The 23872-nt window shown below is 42.8% G+C and overlaps 1 long non-coding RNA gene across 1 annotated transcript in view; it reads left to right on the plus strand.

The window, feature by feature from the left end:
• The window catches only part of LOC136627099 (uncharacterized), an 80343-nt gene extending 71994 nt beyond the window's left edge, over positions 1-8349 (plus strand). Inside the window, exon 3 of the long non-coding RNA XR_010792755.1 lies at positions 8257-8349. This is a non-coding gene — a long non-coding RNA (uncharacterized lncRNA). The remainder of the gene's footprint in view (positions 1-8256) is intronic.
• Positions 8350-23872: the final 15523 nt, after the last annotated feature.

Below are 23872 nucleotides of genomic sequence, written 5' to 3' on the forward strand. Positions count from 1 at the left end.
AAGCTACGTTCTCTCTCACCATCCAAAACGGGGACATTTCTGCTTCATCAATCTGTGTCTAATATTCCTCCTCCTCCTCCTGAAACCTCAGGTAATCACGCTGAACGGGCAATTTTTCTTAGGGCCACAAGGCTCACTCATCTAATTTTTCTAAACAATTTTTATATGTTTCAATGCTCTTAAAAGCGTTGAAACTTTAACTTGAACCAATTTTTCGTTAAACTGGACTGCCTCCAGGCCTAGTTACCACTTAAGCCACATTAACCAAAGCGATTAATGGGTTTCACCTGCCATCTTGGTTGGGCATGGCCAATTTTTACTGAGGTACATTAGTACTGTTGGTACACCAATTTTTTGGGGCCCTCACCTACAGTGTAATCATAGCAATTTGTATGTTCTTCACCTGCACTCATGGTACAGAAGTGTGTGTGGGGTTGGCCTACACTTTAGCTACATAAATGTAACTTGGGCCTTGGCTATACTGCAGCTACTGAAATGGAACGAAGACTGCGCTCCCACTATACTGCTGCTTCTGAATTGTTACTGGGGCCTGTCTTGAGTGCTACTATTGCTGACATGGAACGAAGACTGCGCTCCCGCTATAATGCTGCTTCGGAATTGTTACTGGGGCCTGTCTTGTGTGCTACTATTGCTGACATGGAACGAAGACTGCGCTCCCGCTATAATGCTGCTAGTGATATGTTAGTGGGGCCTGTCTTGAGTGCTACTATTGCTGACATGGAACGAAGACTGCGCTCCCGCTATAATGCTGCTAGTGATATGTTAGTGGGGCCTGTCTTGAGTGCTACTATTGCTGACATGGAACGAAGACTGCGCTCCCGCTATAATGCTGCTAGTGATATGTTAGTGGGGCCTGTCCTAATGCTACGGCTGAAATGTTACGAATTCTGGGCTCTGCCTATACCGCTGCTAATGGTATGTCTCTGGGGTGTGGAAACAGAGGCTTCCCAAAGACATGATGGCGGCGAGGCCATTTCCCACCAACGCGGTTACTGTAAAGGTGCATATAACCACGGACACGTGTAGAGGACACGTAGTGCCTCAAAAACATCCCCCTCCTCCTCCAACAGGGAAAACAAACATTCTTGGCAAATGCCTTTGCATTGGTTCGTCTGGTGGCAGTCCAAGAATTTCACCTTTACCGACACTACAAGAGAGACCCCCCACCATCCCCCCGCCACGGCCCACTTAATCCTGGCCACATTCCGAAAACCAACAAAATAAAACCGCGCTACTAGGTCCGCAGTCACCACCACATTACCACCAACGCGGTTACTGTAAAGGTGCATATAACCACGGACACGTGTAGAGGACACGTAGTGCCTCAAAAACATCCCCCTCCTCCTCCAACAGGGAAAACAAACATTCTTGGCAAATGCCTTTGCATTGGTTCGTCTGGTGGCAGTCCAAGAATTTCACCTTTACCGACACTACAAGAGAGACCCCCCACCATCCCCCCGCCACGGCCCACTTAATCCTGGCCACATTCCGAAAACCAACAAAATAAAACCGCGCTACTAGGTCTGCAGTCACCACCACATTACCACCAACGCGGTTACTGTTAAGGTACATATTACCAGTCTGACTGGGGCATGCAGAGACACCTTGACAGAATGAATAGTGTGTGACACATAGGTTCCCCATTGCTATGCCCACGTGTGCAGCTCCTGATGGCGGTGGCACAGGATTCTATTTCTCATTGCTTCTGTACAGCATTGTGGGCTATCGCCCCGCCACTTTTAAAGAGGGTCGCTGCCTAGCCGTGCCAACCTCTGCAGTGTGTGCCTGCGGTTCCTCCTCATGGCAGACGCACTTCTAAATAGACATGAGGGTGGTGAGGCATTAGGGCAACTGAAGGCTGCGCAGGGACACTTTGGTGTGCGCTGTGGGGGGGAGGGGGGGCGGTTGGGCAGCATGTAACCCAGGAGAAGTGGCAGTGGAGTGTCATGCAGGCAGTGATTGTGCTTTGTTGGAGGTAGTGTGGTGCTTAGCTAAGGTATGCCATGCTAATGAGGGCTTTTCAGAAGTAAAAGTTTTTGGGAGGGGGGGGGCCCCACTCTTGCCGCTATTGTGGCTTAATAGTGGGACCTGTGAACTTGAGATGCAGCCCAACATGTAGCCCCTCGCCTGCCCTATCCGTTGCTGTGTCGTTCCCATCACTTTCTTGAATTGCCCAGATTTTCACACAAGGAAACCTTAGCGAGCATCGGCAAAATACAAAAATGCTCGGGTCGCCCATTGACTTCAATGGGGTTCGTTACTCGAAACGAACCCTCGAGCATCGCGAAAAGTTCGTCCCGAATAACGAGCACCTGAGCATTTTGGTGCTCGCTCATCTCTATATAGCACATATACAGTGCGAAAGTATTCCCCCTCTTATGGTTTTTCTTTTGTTGCATTAAGCTTGGAATTAAAATGGGTTTTTTGGAGGCTTGTACTGTTTGATTGACACAACATGCCGGCCACTTTCAAAGTGCAAACTTTTTTTTTACTGTGACACAGACAATAATCAAGACAAAAACAAAGAAGTTTAATGTGCATAATAAGTATTCACCCCCTGAAAGTCAATACTGTATTTACAGATGCTGGTCTCTTGGGACATATCTCTATTAGCTTAGCACATCTGTATACTGGGGTTTTGGGGTATTCTTTCAGGCAAAACTGCTCCAACCCTGTAAGTTTGATGGGCTGCATTGGGGTACAGCAGTCATCAAGACCTGTCTCGGGTTCTCAGTTGGAGTGAGGTCTGGGTTTTCATTAGGCCATTCCAAGACAGTGAAATGTTCCCCCTTAGAATCCTCCAGCTTTAGCTGTATGTTTAGGGTTGTTATCCTGCTAGACGGAGAACCTCCGCCCCAGTCTCACATCTCTGGCTGACTGAAATAGGTTTTCCTTAAGAATTGCTCCGTATTTACAGCCATCCATCTTTCCTTCAATCCTGACCAGATTTCCAGTATCTACTGATGAAAAGCATCACAACTGCATGATGCTGCCACCACGTCATGCTTTATTGTGGGAATAGTGATGTTGGGGTGATGGGAAGTGTTGAGTTTGCACCAGACAGTGTGTATGGGCTCTAAGGTAAGGAAACGGGGGTTCTGGGGAGCTGCTTTTTATGCTCCCCAGTTCCCATGTTCCAGTGCCCCCAACTCAGCAGCACATGCACACAGCATAACACTTTTTAGATGGCTCTATGCACCCGCTCTCCCATGTAGATCAGTGAGAGAGTACATGTACATGTGCTGTCTACACGTGCTGACTTCTTGAGAGTACAGCGCTGGAAAGGAAGACAAAGTGAATATAAAAAACTTCTCCTTGGACTCCCCTTCCATATCCTCATCTTTTAGCCCCATAACATAGTTAATGGGGCATAAAGGTGCGGACAGATTCCCTTTAAAGGGCTCACAACAGGTTTTATCTCTCATGTGAACACCGCAGCCATGATACAACCCAAATGCATGTTAGCAGGTGACCATGCATGTGTACCAATTCTCCATTCACCTAAATAGGACCACCAGTGATAGGCAAGTCGGCTTTTTTTAGCAGTGCTGTTGAAATGGAGTGGTGGAGCATATGAGTGACCTTTTGCTGCCATACACTTTGGGATGAGCCAAGGCTGGAATGTCTGCATGATGGGCAAAATCTGTCATGAGACAACCCTTTTAAGCAATGGTCATTTATTGGCCACTCTTCCATAAAGCTTCACTCTGTGGAGTGTACGACTTGTAGAGGGCCTATGGACAGATACTGCTGTGGATCTTTTGAATTCCTTCAGTTATCGATGCTGTCTTTGCTGAGTCTCTGATCAATGCCCTACTTGCCCAACCCGTGAATTTGGTGGGCGACCTTCTATTGTCAGGTTGGTAGTTGCACCGTATTCTTTCCATTATGTTATAATGGATTTAATGGTGCTCAGTGGGGCTTTCAAAGTTTAGGATAATTTTAAATAACCCAATCCTGGTCTGTACTTCTCCACAACTTTGTCTCTGACCTGTTTGGAGAGCTTCTTGGTCTTCATCTTGCATGCTTAGTGCTAGTGCAGACTCAGCGGCTTATCAGAACAGGTGTATTTATACTGACGACATGTGACAGATCATGTGACACTTTGAGTGCACAAAGGGCATGCATATACAACTAATTACGTAACTTCTGAAGTTGTTTGGTTCAGCCAGACCTAGCAGAGTATGTTTTTTTACTCCACTGTAACAATTTTGACTATTTAATCAAGTCCATTACATACAATTTAAATACGGTTGGTTTCACACAGCCAGACCAAACGTGCCTGTGTTGGCCAATGCCCACACAATTTTGCTGATAATTTGTGTAGTTATGGTTTAGCTGTGTGTAGTCGGCTGCACCATGTCTCGGAACCTTAAGCTGAGCTGCAACTTATTGGCCAATGCTGTATACTTGACCCCCAGCCTAAAATTTGCCTGCAAGCCAGCCCCTGACAGAGCAAAAAGTGACATACTTTTCTCATAAGGCTAAACAGTGCTATACTGTACCCATACAAATCCACCTAGTGTCCACAGGCATAAACAGTGTCCACTTGCTCAAATTTCAGTCTGTCCCCAAAGTGGCATATGTTGTCCATATAGTGCCATACCTTACCCATATCATACAGCCTCTAAATAATGCAAAATTCTTCCCATATAGAGCCACATAGTGCACAGCATTAGGTATCACCCCAACAAAAAGTACTCCATAGTGACAACAATTAAGTGCCTGCATGCCAACATTTCTTCCATTACAGAAGAAACAGAGCTTTTCTAATCCTTCCTGTGCAACAGACCGTAATGCACTGTGCAGGGGAGAAAGCTGTCAATCAGCAGTGGGTGAGCAAAGGAAACCTGAGTCTCATGAAAACATCAAATTCCTATCTCACAGTACTGGCATCACTTTGCAATTAATAACTTGTAATTTGTACAAACCAGACACACTGCTGAAATCAGGGTATATGTTACTACTTCATGATGCCCTCAGATACGACAGCATAAACATGGTTACAGATTCACATAGTACATACATGGAAGGTGTCGCACATGGCCGCAACAGCTATGATCGGAATTCCCATTCAAGTGGTACTATGACTATGAACTCTTATAGTCCGAAACGTGTGAGCATTCTTTTTATACTTTATATGAACTAATAAAGGAGTGATTGTAATATTTCTACTGACGTAGTGCTGGAATCTGCTACAAGAGTTTCCTCATTGACTGGACGTCTCTATTCACGCACCATCCTGTTTGCAGTCTGGATCTGGTATGTGTCATGACTGGGTGAGCTGAACTGTTGCTCTTTTTGCATTGAGCTGCTATACTAGGCACAGCCACTGTACAATGTACGGCGCTGTGCACAGTGTGTAGTTAAGCAGCTTCAGTGCTCACCCAAGGGCCACTGTCACTTTAGTCAGCTTATTAGCGGAGATCTGAGTGTCCGATCTCCGCCAATCAACTCAATCAACTATTCTAAGCAGTTTAGTCCAGAAAAAACCCTTTAAGTGCATTCTAAAAATTTAAAAGCTTTTTTTTCTCTTCAGTCTTTTGTTCTCCATTCCTGGGTTTGAATTCTTCATTTGAGTACTACAGAGCACTGTCCCGGCCTGTGACCACTGCAACCAATCACTGGCCTTAACATTGGTACTACTGAGACCAGTGATTGACTGTAGCAATCATGAACAGAGATGGAATGTGACCACACTACTTGGAGATATGTGGAGACCTGAGGGAACTAGAGGCATGGGCCATACATCTGTGCTAGCCTGTGGTAAAAACAATGATGGGGCTTCCAATTTTTTAACCATTTTGAGGTCAATTCCTATTAAAATAGTTATTCCAAGTTTTAAGAAATAAAGTGCATTCATTCTATAATAGAACATTTCACAGTTTTCCACAACCCCAATTACAAAAAAATTGGGATGCGGTGTAAAATGTAAATAAATTCCAATGATTTGGAAATCTCATCTAACCATATTTTATCCACAATAGAGCATACAACACATATCGAAATTAACTCATTCAGAAATTTCTGACAGCAACATATCTCACAAAAGTTGGAAAGGCTGGAAAAGTAAGTGGTACCAATGTAAAACAGCTGGATGCTCAATTTTCCTCTAAGTCACATGACTGTGTATAAAAAGACCATGTTAGAGAGGTGGAGTCTCTCAGAAGCAAAGATGGTCAGAGGTTCACTAATTTGTGAAAAACTGTGTCTAAAAATTGTGAAACAATTTCAGACAAATGTTTCTCAACGTAAAATTGTGAAGACTTCGAATATCCCCCCATCTACAGTACAAAATATCATCAAAAGATTCTGAGAATCTGGAGAAATTCAAGTGCACAATGAACAAGGCCGATGGTCAATATTGGATGCTCAAGATCTATGGGCCCTCGGGCGTCACTGCATTAAAACAGGCATGATTCTGTAATGCTAATCACTGCATATGCTCATGGATACTTCCAGAAATTAAGCAAAATGGAAAACTGTTCTGTGGTCAGAGGAATCAAAATTTGAAATTCTTTTTGGAAACCATGAACGATGTGTCCTGCAGGCTCAAGAGGGAACATCCACCTTATTTTCAGTGCACAGTTCAAAAGTCTGCATTTTTTATGGTATGGGGTAGCATTAGTGCCTATGGCATTAGCTTACACATCCTGAAAGACCCTATCAATGCTGAACTGTATATAGAGGTTTTAGAACAATATATGCTCCCATCCAGATAACCTCTCTTTCAGGTAAAGCCTTGTATATTTCAGCAAGACAATGGTTACCACATACTGCATCCATCACAGTAGTATGGGTGCACAGAAAAAGAGTCCGAGAACTGAATCGACCCCCTGCAGTCCAGACATTTCACCAAAAGAAAACATTTAACGCATTAATAAAGTTAAAAATCTGGCAAAGATGATCCAGGACTGTTGAGTAGCTAGAATCCTACATCAGACAATAGGTCAACATTCCTCCCCCAAAACTCCAGCAATTGTTCTCATCACTTCCCGTACTGTTATAAAAAGAAGAAGAGATGCTACACAATTGTGGATGTGGCTCCGCCACAACTTTTGCGAGATGTGTTGCTGCCATCTCACCTTCTATTATGTTCTATTATAAATATGGTTAGATGACATTTCCAAATCATTCTATCCACATTTATTTAATTTTACATAGCGTCCCAACTTTTTTGGAATTGGGGTTATAGGAGTATTAGAATTTCTCATAAAATCATGAGGTATTGCACTAAGCCTCTAACACTTTATTTGCTGAAATGGGAACACTTCTAAGTTTGTGCCAGTAACATTTCACAAGTGCTTGTGGGCATGTGACCCGGGGCCACCATGGATGGGGCACATTTCCAGTTTTAGGATACTGAATCAGTCATCTGATTTGATGAGGACACGGGAGGAGAACGTTCCTTTTCCTTTGGCTATAATGTGTAATACACATAGTGTGTTTGATGAACCTCTCTTTATATATTATATAGAATTGCATACCGACCTTACCATAATATATAATACATTAATCATACTTTATTCAAACGGGAAAGTATATATGTTGCAAAATCAAATTTCCTGCAGTTGCTTTACACCTCTGAGGGTCATAATGCTACACAGAAAAGGATGCAGACCAGGCAATATTAAAATAGTGATTTCATTAAAATCACATGCATTACAAGAAATGGGTGGCGCAGCAAAAAAAGGACATGAAAATACCTAAAATAATAAAGTCAACGTATAAATTCATACAACGAAAAGGAATATTTAATTTCTATATTCAGTGGCTGCATTCTTTGAAATGAGAATACAGAATTTTTACGCATGTGATATTATTTAATAAAATGACTAAATGAATATACCGGTAGTTTGGTCTGCATCTTTTTGTGTAGGTATTATGTATGGATTGTTGTAATGCTGGCTTATGATGAATGGTGGCGCTTCGGATGCTACATAGGGGTGCAATTGTTTCCTTTATTCTGAGCATCATCTGGTTGGTTCATTTGGTTTATTTCCATCTACAGTGTGCAGGACTGTGGTTTCCTCAAATGTGCAAAATACTCTGTGTGGTCCATTGGGGCTAAAAACGGTGTAAAATGTTTAAATTTTTTCCCCCATTACGTTGCATGAAGGGGGTCAGTATAGAAATGTCTGCAGTAGACTTTAACAAGAACATCTTACAGTTTGTACGACCCCTGTCACACTGTGTCTGCACAGACTAACATTGTTTATTGTGTTTGTCCTCTAGAATGAAAGCATCCGTACAACAGAGATGGCGTTCATGGACAAATGGAATTCTGGTGGAAGAGAAAAAAGAAGCTCACGCAAAGAGGATTGTATAGAAAGGGTTAATAAATGCAAGATTTCGATACTTTGTAAATAAAGCCTTAACTATTTAAATAAAATCTCAAATTCATTCATTTGTGTTTGCAACTTATTGAAGTTAGTTTGTTGTGGATCACAGGAAACTTTCTGCATCTAAATATTTTGAGAAAAATATGTAAATAATTTGGATGTGAATTGCTTTATTAGAAAACTAGCTGATATACCCGGCTTCGCCCGAGTTAATTTGGTACTGGTGGTTATCTGGTGTTCACACGGAAAATCTTATGAAGTCGTGGTTGCTTTAGAGATACCGGAAAAACATATGTTCATTGTTCACCATTTTGCATAGTTCTCTGCGCTACCCAGGAAACACCACGGAGAGATAACCATGCGACGTTTCCTTTATATAAAATGACATCAGGAAGTGAGAGAATTAAATTCCATACGTAAAATTTGGACGCTAATTCTTTTGCACTTAGAATTGAATAATCGAGTTGGGACCCATTAACTTTTCCTATTTATGACATATTTAATGCTTATGGCAAATTTCATGATTCTATGACATTGGGAAGTGAGAGATTTAAATTATGTAAGTAAAATTTGGACGCTAATTCTTTTGCGCATAGAATTGAATAATCGAGTTGGGACCCATTAGCTTTTCTTATTTATGACATAATCAATGCCTGTGCCAAATTTCACGTTTCTATGACACCGGAAAGTGAGAAAATTACATTCCGTACGTAAAATTTGGACGCTTATTCTTTTGCGCATAGAATTTAATAATCGAGTTGGGACCCATTAGCTTTTCCTATTTATGACATAATCAATGCTCGTGCCAAATTTAACGTTTCTATGACACTGGAAAGTGAAAAAAATACATTCCGTACGTAAAATTTGGACGCTAATTCTTTTGTGCATAGAATTGAATAATCGAGTTGGGAACCATTATCTTTTCTTTTTTATGACATAATCAATGCTTCTGCCAAATTTCACGTTTCTATGACACCGGAAAGGGAGAAAATTACATTCCGTACGTAAAATTTGGACACTAATTCTTTTGTGCATAGAATTGAATAATCAAGTTGGGACCTATAAACTTTTCCTATTTATGACTTAATCAATGCCCGTGCCAAATTTTAAGTTTCTGTGACATTGGGAAGTGAGAGATTTAGATTCCATACGTTAAATTTGGACGCTAACTCTTTTGTGCTAGAATTGAATAATCGAGTTGGGACCCAATTACTTTTCCTATTTTGGAGATAATCTACGCTTGTGCCAAAATTCATGTTTCTACGACATCGGGAAGTTGGAGAACTTTTGGCGAGTCAGTGAGTGAGTGAGTGAGTGAGGGCTTTCGTCTTTATATATATATATATAGATACTTTTCATTCTCCTGAGGTCTTTCTGGTTTCCCCCAAATCAGGAATGGTTGCATATATTTGGGGTATGATTTCGGCCAGATCTAGTGCAGCATGCAGGCGGCTCTACGGTTGTATTGTCATACATGTGCTGCAAATCCGTAATGGTTGCATGAGACAAACATACAGAAGAGGCTGCTGTACTAGAGGATTTACATCACGGAATCAGACAAGTAGAGAGGGCAGAGTAAAGGTGCTTTTAGACAGAACGATTACGGTTCGAAAAACCATTCAAATGAGCAAAAGTGAATGATGTAATCGATCAGTCTAAACGCGAGCCAACGACGAACGATGATCACTTTTTTTTTCACTTTTTGCTAGTCGTTCATTTTATGTAGGCATAAAAATCATTGTTGGCTCGTTCACTAATCGTTCAGTTTAACCCCTTAGTGACCTGGCTTTTTTGTTTTACATTTTCTTTTTTTCCTCCCCGCTTTAAAAAAATCATAACTCCTTTTTTATCCATCAACAGAGCTGTACGATGACTTGTTGTTTTTTGCAGGATGAGTTGTATTTTTCAATGATGCTATGTAGTGTACCATATAATGTATTGAAAAACTTTTTACAAACTTTTGAAAAGTGGAATAAAATGGGAAAAAATGAAATTCCGCCATCTTTCGGTGCGTCTTGTTTCTACGGCGCACAAACGGCAAAAAAGATAATGTGATAACTTAATTCTATGGGTCAGTACGATTACTACGATACCAAACTTATATAGGTTTTTTCTTTGCTGTACTACTTGTATTTTTTTTCAAAGAAATTAAATTTTTTAAAATTATTTTCTGCCGCCATCTCCTGAGCACAATAGGTTTTTTATTTTTCCGACAATGTAGATGTGCTCACTTTTTGCGGGATGTCCTGCAGTTTGCGTTGGTACCATTTTAGAATACATTTGACTTTTTGATCGTTTTTTTATTGCATTTTTTTCTTGAAGAAAGGGTGACAAAAAAAACGCGTTCTGGTGTTCTTTTTTTTTTTTTTGGACGACGTTCACCATTTGGTGAATTTCCAAAAAATTTAGCGATCGCGCAAAATCGCAATTTACCACGAAATCGCGATTTTGCACGACCGCGATTTTAACATTACAAGTCCCATAGACCCCTGCAGAAAAAAAAACGCTGCGAATTTCACAGTGAAAAAAAACTGTAGTGGGTAGTCACCCTTTGGGGTAAATAATGCTTTACTTTGATAGATCAGACTTTTACAGAAGCAGCAATACTAAATTAGTATTTTTATTTTATTATGAATATGGCAGAAAGGTTTTTTTTTTACCTTTTTTTAACTTTCATTACTTTTTTTTAATAATTAGTAGAGATGAGCGAGCGAACTCGGAAAAGCACTACTCGCTCGAGTAATTTGCTTTATCCGAGTATCGCTGTGCTCGGGTCTGAAGATTCGGGTGCCGGCACGGAGCGGGGAGCTGCAGGGGAGAGCGGGGAGGAACGGAGGTAAGATCTTTCTCTCCCTCTCTCCCGCCCTCTCTCTCCTGCTCCCCGCTGGGACTCACCTGTCAGCCGCAGCGGCACCCGAATCTTCAGACCCGAGCACAGCGATACTCGGATAAAGCACATTACTCAAGCGAGTAGTGCTTTTCCGAGTACGCTCGCTCATCTCTAATAATTAGTAAAACTTTATTCATCTTATTTTTACTTCTTTTTTTAGTCCCCAGAGGGGACAACAACTTGCGATGCTTTTATCGCTCCTGCAGTATGATGTAATACCACAACATTACATCATACTGCAATCTAACAGGCATTCTATTAAGCCCCCCCACGGGCGGTCCCTAAGGGGTTAAATACCAACCGTTCAGTCTTTCACATAGCAAATGTGGACCACTAAACAATACTGAACGATTCTCCTGAGCGAGTCAACGATGAATCTTCCTGTCTAGACGGGCTGCCCAGTGAACGAGCTCGCGGTGACGTCACGCTCTTGTTCAAACGATAATCGGCTTGCTTAAAAGGCCCCTTAGTTGAAGTGTTTGGAAAAGTATCACGTTATTTCCAAGATGTGTAAATGCATTTTTAGGCCTTAGTCAGACGGGCGTTTTTTCGCACGATTTGCGTATCGCATGACGGATGCGCATCCGCAAATCGCGTGACCGGTGCCCGAAAATCTGCTCCTAGCTGCGTTTCATTAGAAACGGGCTGGAGCTGTCCAGCGCATTGCATTCAATGGAGCCGGCAATACAGCCCGCTCCATTGAAAGCAATGCGCTGCGGGCGAGTGTGGGATGAATTGTCGGGAAGGGCTTAAATATATAAGCCCTTCCCTGCAATTCATCCAGAAAAGTGTTAAAATAAAAAATATATATATACTTACCTGCTCCCGGCTGCCGGAGTTCCGCGCGGCCGGCCTGCAGTGGGTGTGAAGGGGGTGTGAGTCAGGCTTGCCCCTGATTGGCCCTTCCCGACAATTCATCCCGCGCACGCCGGCATCCCATTGCTTTCAATGGAGCGGCTGTATTGCCGGCTCCATTGAATTCAATGGGCAAACATCGTTCTTCTCTGCCGCAGCTGTTACAGCTGTGGCAGAGAAGAAGGATTTGTCTTCTATATGTTCTCAATGGGGTCGGCGCTGCTACCGCCGGCCCCATTGAGCGCATATAGAGAAGAGAACAGGAATCGCAGATCGCAGATAGGTGCGATCTGCGATTTCTGTTCTATAATTTATCGGACGAGCGCATAAAAAGCGCTCATGTGTCCGATACCATTGCAAAGCAATGGTTTTATAAAATCGCCGGACCCATGCGCATGCGCAAATCGTGGCAAAAAACGCCCGACTAAGGCCTTACACGTAGCAATAATCGTTCGCCAAGGCAAACAATGTCACAGTTTGCTCGCTCGCTCAGGCAGTCACTTTAAACACAAAGATAAATTGTTTTATGCGATCGTTGAGCGCTCTGTATGAGTGACGGAGAATGACTGACAAATCGCTGTTTAATCCAAACAATTAGCGAACGAGCCAAGGATGATTTTCATGCTTACATAACCTGTATGATTAGTGAATGAATTATCATTCATCATCCAATCATTGCCTGTGTTTACACTGAATGATTATCATTCAAAGTCGAACAATCAAGCGTTTTTTGTTTTTTTTAAATCGTTCCTCATGTGGTAATGGTCATAAAATTTCAAGGTTACGTTTTTGAAAGGTTCAATAATTTAGATTAAATTCAGATCAACACGGCATATATAATGTAAAGAACATTCACACGGATGAGAAAACCGCATGAGTAAAATCGCAGCATGTTCTATTATCGCACGAAAATAGAACATACGGATATGCAGCCTCCTGCGCAGACACTATGCGATGCAAGTCGAACCTAAGAATGTTGGGTACGACTCACTCTCACCGGTGTGAATGCAACCTTAGAAATGGATAGTACATTTTTCCATGCAAGCATCATAGACATTGATGAAAATACGTACACTTTTACCCTTTAGACGCTATTTACAAAAGAAGTTAGAAGATGTCAGCAATCAATGATAATTTATTCTGCAAACATGAGCTCAACTTCTACCAACACATTCAAATGCAGGACTCTAAACCTAAGAGCTTATTCAGAAAACCGTATGCACAAAACCGCTTGCCGCAGCGCAACATGAACAATTTTATAGATCAATTTGCGCACATCTGCGCCTCCCCTGCACCTATGCCTGCTTCATCTCAATCCATCACCCAGTCCGGGCTCTCCGCTCTGCTAACGAAACTAGACTGCGCACCCCTTTAATTCTAACTTCTCATTTCCACCTCTAAGACTTCTCCAGAGCAGCTCCAGTCCTCTGGAACGCAGTACCAAAGGCTACCCGAGCAATCCACGACTCGCAGAACTTCAGGCGTGCTCTAAAAATGCACCTCTTCAGGTAGGCATACCGCATACCCTAAACAAACCCCTCTGTACTCCGCCTGATAACATGCTCTCTGACCTACTGACTGCAATCCCTGCTAGCCATAATAAACCGTTCCTGCAGTCATACCGATTCTGCCGTCACACGGCTGAATGTCTGACCATTGTCTATGTGTATAGCATCCCTCACTCTCCACCTCACCATACCTGCACATCTCCAGCCCTTTACCTTCTGTATCACCTATTACTTGTAGTATGTAAGCTCGTTGAAGCAGGACCCTCACCCCTATTGTTTCCATCAACTGATTACTATGTAACCGTAGTTCTGTAATTTTTGTATTTTTTTGTCTTTCTGTATTCCCCGTCTATGTAAGCGCTGCGGAATATGTTGGCGCTATACAAATAAAGATTATTATTATTAAAGTTTATTATTAACTAGCCTAATGAGGTCCAGATGTATTTTTTCCTGCATTTTGCGCAGTATTTCATGCTTACCCTTGCATATTTGCGCACCTCCTATAGACTCCTATGGGGCCTTTGCTGTGCAAAACACAGGAAAATAGAGCAGGTCCTACTTTTTTCCGCATGCGCAAAATACGCCCATGAGAACAAACCCATGTAAACATGGTCGTGTGAAGAAGTCCTAAAACTAAAGTTTACAGATAAGTGAAAACCTATTGGCACCCTTGATATTAGAAAGCATTCAAAAACGTTTCCAACTCCAAGAATTACTATTGCCTTTGCACAAAGTAAGTAAAGACCCTGAAAATGCACAACTATGCCAACAAGCATGCCGTCAAATGGGGCAGAGTATAAAATCCATCAGGTAATGGAAAAGGGGCAAAAAAGCAATAAGATATAGTAAGGATATAATGAGGCATTACAAAAAAATGTTGGATTTCTATGGAATATGGACATGTGCCATATAAACTGCGCTAGACACGTTTCTGAAAGAACACTGCCCATTAGCCAAAAAGCTGGAACTTGACTTTTTAGAAGGTTTTCTGACTTTTTCCTGTTCTGTTAATCCAGCCCGGACCTCCCACCACGGGAGCGCTCATCCATACAACTTCCAACTGAAAGGAGCTACAGCTTACAAGTGATTTCAGGATTTGAAGGGGTCTGAGCTAGGGATAAAACTCCAACCCCGCTCTCCAGAAGGATTAAAGGTTTTACGCTGATTTTAACTCTTTTTCAGCCTAAAGCGAAGCCTGAAATATAGAAGAGATGTGATAACATTGATCGCCTGCCCAGCATACATGAGAATGTTTAGCATTTTGTATCGCTACAATATGGTGGACTTTTAGCCCATAAATGCTAAGGTCCGTCTAAAAGGGATGTGAAGAACGACCTTTAGACAGCAAGAGATGTTAACACAAACCGTTACACGGCTAATGGCCTTGATTTGAAAGAAACATTCATCAAATACTGCGAAGAGGCCATAAACTCGCTAGTAGTTAGTACATAAAAACTCCAATTAACCAGCTAATTATCTGCAGGAAAGCATCTGGTCTAGAGGCTCAGGAAGCGTAGTAGAGAGACAATGTTCAAGAAGCTCTTGGCTGCCCCACATTGAAGCCCGCCTGCTGCAATATAGAGCAGATTTGTTAATCAAATTAACAGATCAGGTAGAAGGTTTCATGTATAGATTATTAGTTATGTGTAGAATTCGAAGTTCATTATACAGTCCAATGTAATGAGTTAATACAGGCAGGAAACAAAGGCTAACACATATAGGGGGTGGACAAAAATATGAAAACACCGTACGAAATGCATGCCTTAAAATCATTTTCTACATGTCTTATTGAAATATGATTTATAATCCCATGTAAATGGGAAGTGAACATCTGCCTGAGCAACAAAGTTCCATTGGTCAGGAGTTTGAGCCACTTAGCTGCTGTTACCAGCTGGCTCCTAAAACCACCCAGAGCAGGGCAAGAGGTGAAGTAAACACAAATTTGTCGGGATAGCTCTCCACCAAGCAGGGGGCAAAAGGGCAGATCAGTGCCAATGATAAAAATCCCATGCATTTCATACAGTGTTTCCATATTTTTGTCCACCCCCTGTATGAGTGTTAACAAGAGGCCATTGTGGACAGTACAGAAAAGGAAGTGGAGCAACCCGAAACAAGGGAAAGAGGCCGTGTGGACTGTATCCTTCGTATGGATGTGTAGGTTTAACTCTTGAAGGCAGAGCATTTTTCTGTATAGCAGGTGCAGCCAACCCCAATGACCATCACAACCTTAAGATTGGATGTGCAGACAACAAATACCAAAAGGTTAAGAGAAGTTAAGCGAATACACCATTGTGTAATCTTATATGTTCCCAGGTTGTGCCTTATTCCCAACTTTCGAACAAGAGACTAAAATTAAATGCAGAATCTTAATCAAATTTTATTACAAATATTTTTAAAAGATTTAGGCCTCAGGTCCACGGGGAAAGTCAGGCCTGCCGCAGATTCTCCATGCAGATTCCTGCAGCGGGTCCCTTCTTTCCCGCGGACATGAGGGCTAAAAATAAGAATTACTTACCTGTCCGGACGCTGCGGATCTTCCCTCTGTCGCGGCCGGATCTTCTTTCTTCGGCCTGGCGGATGTGCTCGGCACGCCAGCAGCGTGGCGCGTGCATGAGCCGTGGTCTCTTTTTTTTTTAACTCCTCTGCTCTCTCGCGCTCCCGCGTCTGAGAGCAGGAATTATGCTGCGGGTGTGCCGCAGATTTGGCGGCTTCCATAGGCTTCAATAGAAGCCTGCGGGAGACCCGCACTAAAATGGAGCATGCTGCGGGTGTTTTCCCGCACACGCAATCCGCGTCTCAGAGGAAAATGACATCCGCAGCTATTTAATTACCTGCGGGTGTCCAATACATCCCTATGGGGCGCGAATCATGCATGTGGGTGACCCGCTGCGGATTTTAAATTTTATTTTACCCGTGGACATGAGGCCTTAGACTCACAGGTAAGGTCTCCTAGCTCAGTCCTTAGTTAAAAAGTGTATATCCTAGAACTCATTTTCATCCATGTATCATCATCAAAACATTTGAATCTCAAAGCATTGTTGCACAAGACTCGAACAAATAGGAAATCCATTCTTTTGAATGGATTTATTCACACCAGCTAAAAATATTCCGGCATGCTCTATCTTTGGGCCTTGCCTATAGTTTTCAATGAGATCTTAATAGACATCAGATGGAACTGGAAGTCAATGGGAAACAATTGTGATCCTAGTTTGTGCATGAGGATTGTAATTTCACAAATGCTCAAAAATGCTTTGCATTGCGTTGGAAAAAAAAAATAAAAATCACACCGTAGCATACGCGATATTGGTCTCAGTTTCTGATATCGCGCTCGCCAGTGTGAGTGCAGCCTTGGAGGACTGAAGTCAAGCATGTATGTATATGTATTTTATGATCTAAGATTAATGGGAAAACTGCAAAATAGTTTGTCTTTTAACAAAAGAGAAATGGCTTGGACCGTTTATACGGAACAATAATCATTCAGTCGAAACGCAGTCAACAACCGAACGACGAACAAGAATTGCTCAATTTTCACTCGTCCTCCATTTTATGCAGGCATCAACATCATCGCCGGCTCATTGGGTTATTGGGCAGTTTAGACAGCCATCGTTCAGTGTTCCACATGAACGAGAAGTGAACGATTCTCACTGAACAAGTCAACGATGTATCTGCCGATCTAAACAGGCTGCACAAGAGCGCATGAGGCAACGATGAAGTCACCAGCTCATTCACACGGTAAGTGTGAGTCTGGCCTTAAAGCGGAGCAACACAATGCTGAAGGTGAGCTGATAAGACGGATAGTAGATACAGAATTAGGACATTTTTACATTAACGATTTCCTAATATCCAAGGAATCTGTAGTTTCTAGCTGGAGCTGTGTTTTACCTGTTCATTCATTTTTCCTTGTGCTACTTTGACCTTAAGACAAACGCTTTGGTATCATGCACTGATCAGCAAACATATTACTATATGAAGCCCATTACATTGGACATCATATGCTCGAGGTTCCCAATTAATTGTAAAGCCTCCCTTCCATCCAGGGTAAGGGGGGGGGGGCGCTCTGCTATCTTATCTCTCTGGTACTCCTTCCCTAAATGTTTTAATGGACAACCTGAAGATGTAATGCCGACTGGACAGCCTATTTCTCGAAAACTCCATTTCTCGGTGTCTTTTACTGCCACTATCCGTCTCGCAGTAAATTTCTCTCCCCCTGTGCTGAGCACACTCTTCTATGCATTTATTCCGTACCCTCTGTCATTTCCTTTTCTCCGCTCTAATCTCTCACCCGCCTCCCTCATTTGCAGACGCCTCTTGTTGTGCACCTGCCCTTCCTCCCCTCGTCCAGGAGCCTGAGAACAAGCAGGACATTCAGCTCCCAGCACCTCTCAGACTCACCAGCGAGAGGGACGGTCCCCAAGGAAAGGCCTGCTGTCACCCACTGTCTGAGTCCTCTTTCATGTTGGGGACAGGGGACGATCTGTACGGAATATTTAGACAATAATGCATGCTTAAAAATGAGGAACGTAAAGAACATTAAAATCATATATCAAAGTTTTTATTGGAAGGGAATGTGTGCCAGAATACTTATTATCATTTCCCACAAGCCCCGAGTGGGCACTCTTATGGCAGCACATGTGAGCTCTTTCTATTGACTTTAAAGGGGTTGAACCAGAACTTGAAGTTATCCCTTATCCACAGAATAGGGGATAATGTGTAGACCAGTGCCGGTCTCACCGCTGAAACTCCCACCAATCTCAAGAACAGGGGTCCCATGTCCCCCGTCGTCCTCACTGCACCCACCATTGAGGAGGAGGAGGCTAATTGAAGTGCTGGTTGCACAAGCGCTCCGTTCACTTTCATTGGGACTAACATGTACCTGACCGGCAGCCATTTAGGTATTTCCATCAGTCCCATTGAAATAAATGAAGTGCTGGCCCCTCATAATGACGTCACTATAGGGGGGAAAATAACCCACCGTGACAGAAGAGTGGAACACGGGAGTCCCGTTGTCAAGATTGGAGGGCATCTCATGAGACCACCATGGATCAGCAAGTTATCCTGTGCATATCCTGTTGATAGGGGTAACTTTAAATTCTGGTACAACCCCTTTAAAGTTCTCCAACCTCATACCCCTTTTACAGTAACCATTCCCTGGGAAGGCCGAATTCGACTACCACAGAGGCAATAAAATATGGCAGGTGACTGGGATGCCAGTTTGATGCTGGTCTTCAAAAATCAAACCCTGCCAATCCTCAATTGTAAGTGCTAGTGTAATACTGCTTTTTCAAAAGAAAAGGCAGCCATGTTGCCAGTGTATCCCGGTACTGACAGCTATGTCGATGGAGAAATAAGAGTTATGATTTTTAGAAAGTGGGGAGGGAACATCAAAGATTAAAAAAAGTGCAGCATCCGTAAGGGGTTAAAGACCCCCAGTGTAGGCTAAAAGTCAATGTCTAGGTGCACATTTTTTTATTCTCTCTTGACACGGACGCTCGCACACTGATGCAGTTGTCTTCTGATTACAGCAGGGAACTCTCATATATTGTCATTAAAATTTCTTTGTTACTTGTGGCAGAAAATGCCATTTCTCTGGAAGACTTGGGTAGACTTTATCTGAGTTGCTAAACTATCTAGTCAGTAGCTGAAGATTATTTTCTAAACAATTAGTAAAATCCAACATACCAAGAGAAGGCAGCGATCCCCTAACGCCTCTATAGAAGGGCGGTGGCTGACACCTAGTGGCCATCTGAATCATTTTTTGGGCATACCACCAAAGGTGTAAAGCCTATTTAGTCATGTATGTACACCATAGTAGCAGCGCTACGACTCAGACCCACATCAATACCACACTGTTAGAACTACTACAATACGAGAAAGTATCATTAACGCACATATAGAAATGGCTACAGTCTTGTTACCCAGTGGTAATGCCTAACTAATTGAATAGGGATATGGCAAGATGTTGTTTGCAAACTAGAAACTTTTAGAAAAATCCAATAAGAATTGCAACACGAATAGCAGCAAAAATGACACATATGAAAACACCCCTAGGGTCCATTTATGTAACCGGTGTTGTATGGATCTGCAAAATGGAACTCAAATTAGAGGCCCACGGTTCATCAGAACTGAAGTTGGTGCACCATAGAGGTTCAAAATTTGGGTTCTGATGAGCTGTGGGAGGTCTGGGTGTTACATCCCTAATAAGACTGCAAAGAGTGCCTATATTGTAGTCATGTAAGGGTGGCTTTATATCGAGGGACAGGTTTGTTCTCCCAGATTCCATATGAAGCAATGAAAAAAAGATCACGGCACACCCAGTCACGTCCAGAACTACCGGGATATTGTAATGGCACATGGTGTGTAGACTCTTGGGATTCCGTTTTTGGCAATTTCCATAGACGCAGAGAATAGCAAATCTGCAGATTTCACCCTTTAATTAGTAGCAGTAGCCAAATCTGTGCTGCGCGTCAGGAGATACCCACTCCTATATCTCCCCTAATACACTCGCTGTCAGTAACATCCCTCCACTAGATGTTGTTGGAACTTTCTCTGTGTGATTGGAAAAGTGCGTAATTTAAAAAAAAGCCCCTGTGAATGACCCCCAGAGGACTTATATGACATCATGGGGAACATAGATGGTAAAAAAAATAGTTACAGGAATAAATAAGAAAAAATTACAGAATACACATAAAATACGCATAAAAAGGAAAATGACCCAAAGCTAACGCCAACCAAAGCCCGTATGTGCCCTGTAATACAAAACTATATTATCTATCAAAATGTCCAAAACAAAATCAGGAACCTGTTCCCGTACATTATTTTAATGTATATATACACTAATTAACTATAAAGGTTAAAAAAATAATTTTTTAAAGCTTTTTACCCCCAATAAAACTAAAAAACGGGAAGAAAAAGTCAGTGAAAAAGATATTTAAAAAAAAAAAAATCGCCCTATATGTCACAAGGAAAAAAACGCAGCAAAAATAATTTTGGCAACTGAAGGAAAAAAAATAGGGCAGTAAAACCGCCACATGGGTAGAATCCCTAAAAAGTATCTGGTCTTTAAGGAACAAAACAGCCTGGCATTAAGGGGTTAAAGCAAGAGCTTTGAGTTATTAAACACTCCATACATTATCACGAAATAATCCCCAACTACAGTACTTATCCTCCGACTGTAATATGGGGTATAACAAGAGTGTGACCAACAATTCTGAAGCGCTTGAATCTCCCACCTAGGCTGTAAGGGTGTTCACACAGCAGATTCCGCATCAGATCCGCATCTCATGACATTCTATGGGAACCCACATTGTTGTCTATACGTCGCAGATATTTTTCTGCATGGGGAGAAAAGTGTTGTCACTTCTTGATGCAAGTTATGCAGCATTTCTGCGCCGGGAATTCCAAACACAAATTTTCCCACTGAAAAGGGCTGAATCCAGATGTGGATCTGCGGCCAAATATTGGAATAGCCACAGCAGAAATCTGCAGCTCAGCCGTTTTACCCACAGGGGTCCAGGCCTTCTAGATCTCTTACACCACTTTCACACGGCCAAGAAAAATCGCACAGATTTGTGCGTTGCAGGATGCATGAATACGAACCCCATTCTTTTGACATAGACGATCTTTTCCTACATCACATCACAGTGCGGGGAAAAAAAAAGTGGCACAATCTATCTTTGGGCGCTCCATCAGAACGCATCACCCAGTGTTTTCAACAATGGGAGACACTTGCCGATCCTCCAACGCAGCTGAAAGCCGCATCTGGGGGTTGTAACTTCCCAGTGATAGGAGGCGTTTTAGCCAAATCCAGTGAAGCTTCTTTAACTCCTTAATGCCACAAAACATAAGTTTACATCCTGGTAGGGTGGTAATTCACGCAACAGGACATAATCTTACATATTGTGGATGGGGCACGATCAGAAGTGACCCCGTGCCATACTGCAGCCGACCTTCTGCTGCAACAACAGGGATTGAGGATAGCAATTATCCCCACTGTTAACCCCCTACATGCCGCAATGTACATTGATTACGGAGGGCAGATGGGTTGCCATGACAAGTGGATGCTATATACTGGTGTCCGGGCCTGTGATCGCTATTGTAAGTGATAATTATAATAATCTTTATTTGTATAGCACCAACATATTCCGCAGCGCTTACATAGACAGGGGGATACAGAAAGACAAAAAGTACAGAAATTACAGAACCACATATAGTAATCAGTTGATGGAAACAGTAGGGGTGAGGGTCCTGCTCCAACGAACTTACATACTACAAGTAATGGGGGGATACAGAAGGTAAAAGGCTGGAGATGTGCACGGTATGGTGAGGTGGAGAGTGAGGGATGCTATACACATAGACAATGGTCAGACATTAAGCCGTGTTAATCGCTATGACTGCGGGGCAGTTGATGGTGGCTGGCAAGGATTGCAGTCAGTAGGTCAGGGAGCATGTTATCAGGCGGAGTACAGAGGGGTTTGTTTAGGGAATGTGGTATGCCTCCTTGAAGAGGCGCGTTTTTAGAGCACGCCTGAAGTTTTTCGAGTCCTGGATTGCCTGGGTATCCTTTGGTAGTGCGTTCCAGAGGGCTGGTGCTGCTCTGGAGAAATCTTGGAGGTGGGAATGAGAAGTTTGAATTAGAGGGGCGCTCAGGCTGGTTTCGTTAGCAGAGCGGAGAGCCCGGGCTGGGTGATGGATTGAGATGAAGGAGGCAATATAGGGGCCGCTGCGCTGTGGGGGGCTTTGTGGATGAAGGTAGTGAATTTAAATTGAATTCTGTATTTAACGGGCAGCCAGTGCAGTTACCGGCACAGGGCAGAGGCGTCCGAGTAGCGGCTGGACAGGATGATGAGCCTGGCTGCCACATTCAGGATGGATTGGAGAGGGTAGAGTCTGGTGCAGGGGAGGCCGATCAGCAACGAGTTGCAATAATCGAGCCGGGAGTGGATGAGGGCAACAGTAAGCGTTTTCAGTGTGTCTACAATGAGAAAAGAGCGGATTCTTGCGATGTTCTTGAGGTGCAGATGACATGTTTGGGCAAGAGATTAGATGTAGGGGGTAAACGAGATCAGAGTCGAATATGACCCCAAGGCAGCGGGCATGCTGTCTGGGAGTTATGGTGGCGCCACACACTGAGATGGAGATGTCAGGATGAGGGCGGTTAGTGGAGGGTGAAAATACCAGCAGGTCAGTTTTAACGAGGTTTAGTTTTAGGTAGAGAGAGGACATAGGGTTAGAGACAGTGGACAGACACTTGGTGATGTTTTGGAGGAAAGGTGCAGAGATGTTATGGGAAGAGGTGTATAGCTGGGTGTCATCAGCATACAGGTGGTATTGGAGGCCAAATCTCCTGATGGTTTGTCCAATAGGGGCTGTGTAGATGAAGAAAAGGAGGGGGCCGAGGACCAAGCCCTGGGGGACCCCCAACAGCAAGGGGAAGAGGAGGAGAGGTAGAGCCAGCAAAGGAGACGTTGAATGAGCGGTCAGATAGGTAGGAGGAAAATTAAGTGAAAAGTACGGCAATGAATTATCATAGCAATCAGTGCTTTTATAGTTCAGTCCCCTTACAGGGAAATAGAAAAATAGGGGGAAAAAATTTGTGTTAAAAAAAAAAAAAAAAGAAGAAAAAATACAATAAACTGAACACAATATTTATCCTGCACAGCAAAAACTGTAAAAATAAAAAAACATCTAAAAAATGCAGTGAACGAGACACAAAGCCCACACTGAGGAGCTGGTGGGGTAGAGATGGCACTGGTCATGGTGGCTCTACCAGACTCCTCCCTGGAGGGACGCATGCAACCTCGGCCAAGGCACCACTAGGCCTTTTCCAGGGAACGCAGGGACAGTGGTTACTTGCATTTGTGTAAGGGACTGAAGAAGTTGTCACTCGTGACGCCACCGTTCCTTCACAGGCTAAAAAGAAGGGGGGGGAGAGATTTTTTAAAAATTAAAATAAAAGTTAAATACCCCTCTCCCGCTGTTAAAGTAAAAACTATTGAAAACAAAAAAACGTAACATCACCACATCCGTAACAGTCCGATCTACTACAATAATGCATTACTTCTCCCACACGGATGCTGCCCGAGAAAAAAAAATAAAATACACAACAGAAGAATTGTACTTTTTTGTTCGTCACCAAGATAAAATTTAATAAAAAGTCAAATTTTCCCCAAAATGGCACCAGTAGAAACTGCAGGTCACTTCACAGCCTTCAACAAGCCTTGAAGCAGCTTCATTGATGGAACAATAAGGTAATGGTG

The sequence above is a fragment of the Eleutherodactylus coqui genome, chromosome 5 (assembly GCF_035609145.1).
Source record: "Eleutherodactylus coqui strain aEleCoq1 chromosome 5, aEleCoq1.hap1, whole genome shotgun sequence".
In the NCBI taxonomy this organism is placed as follows: Eukaryota; Metazoa; Chordata; class Amphibia; order Anura; family Eleutherodactylidae; genus Eleutherodactylus; species Eleutherodactylus coqui.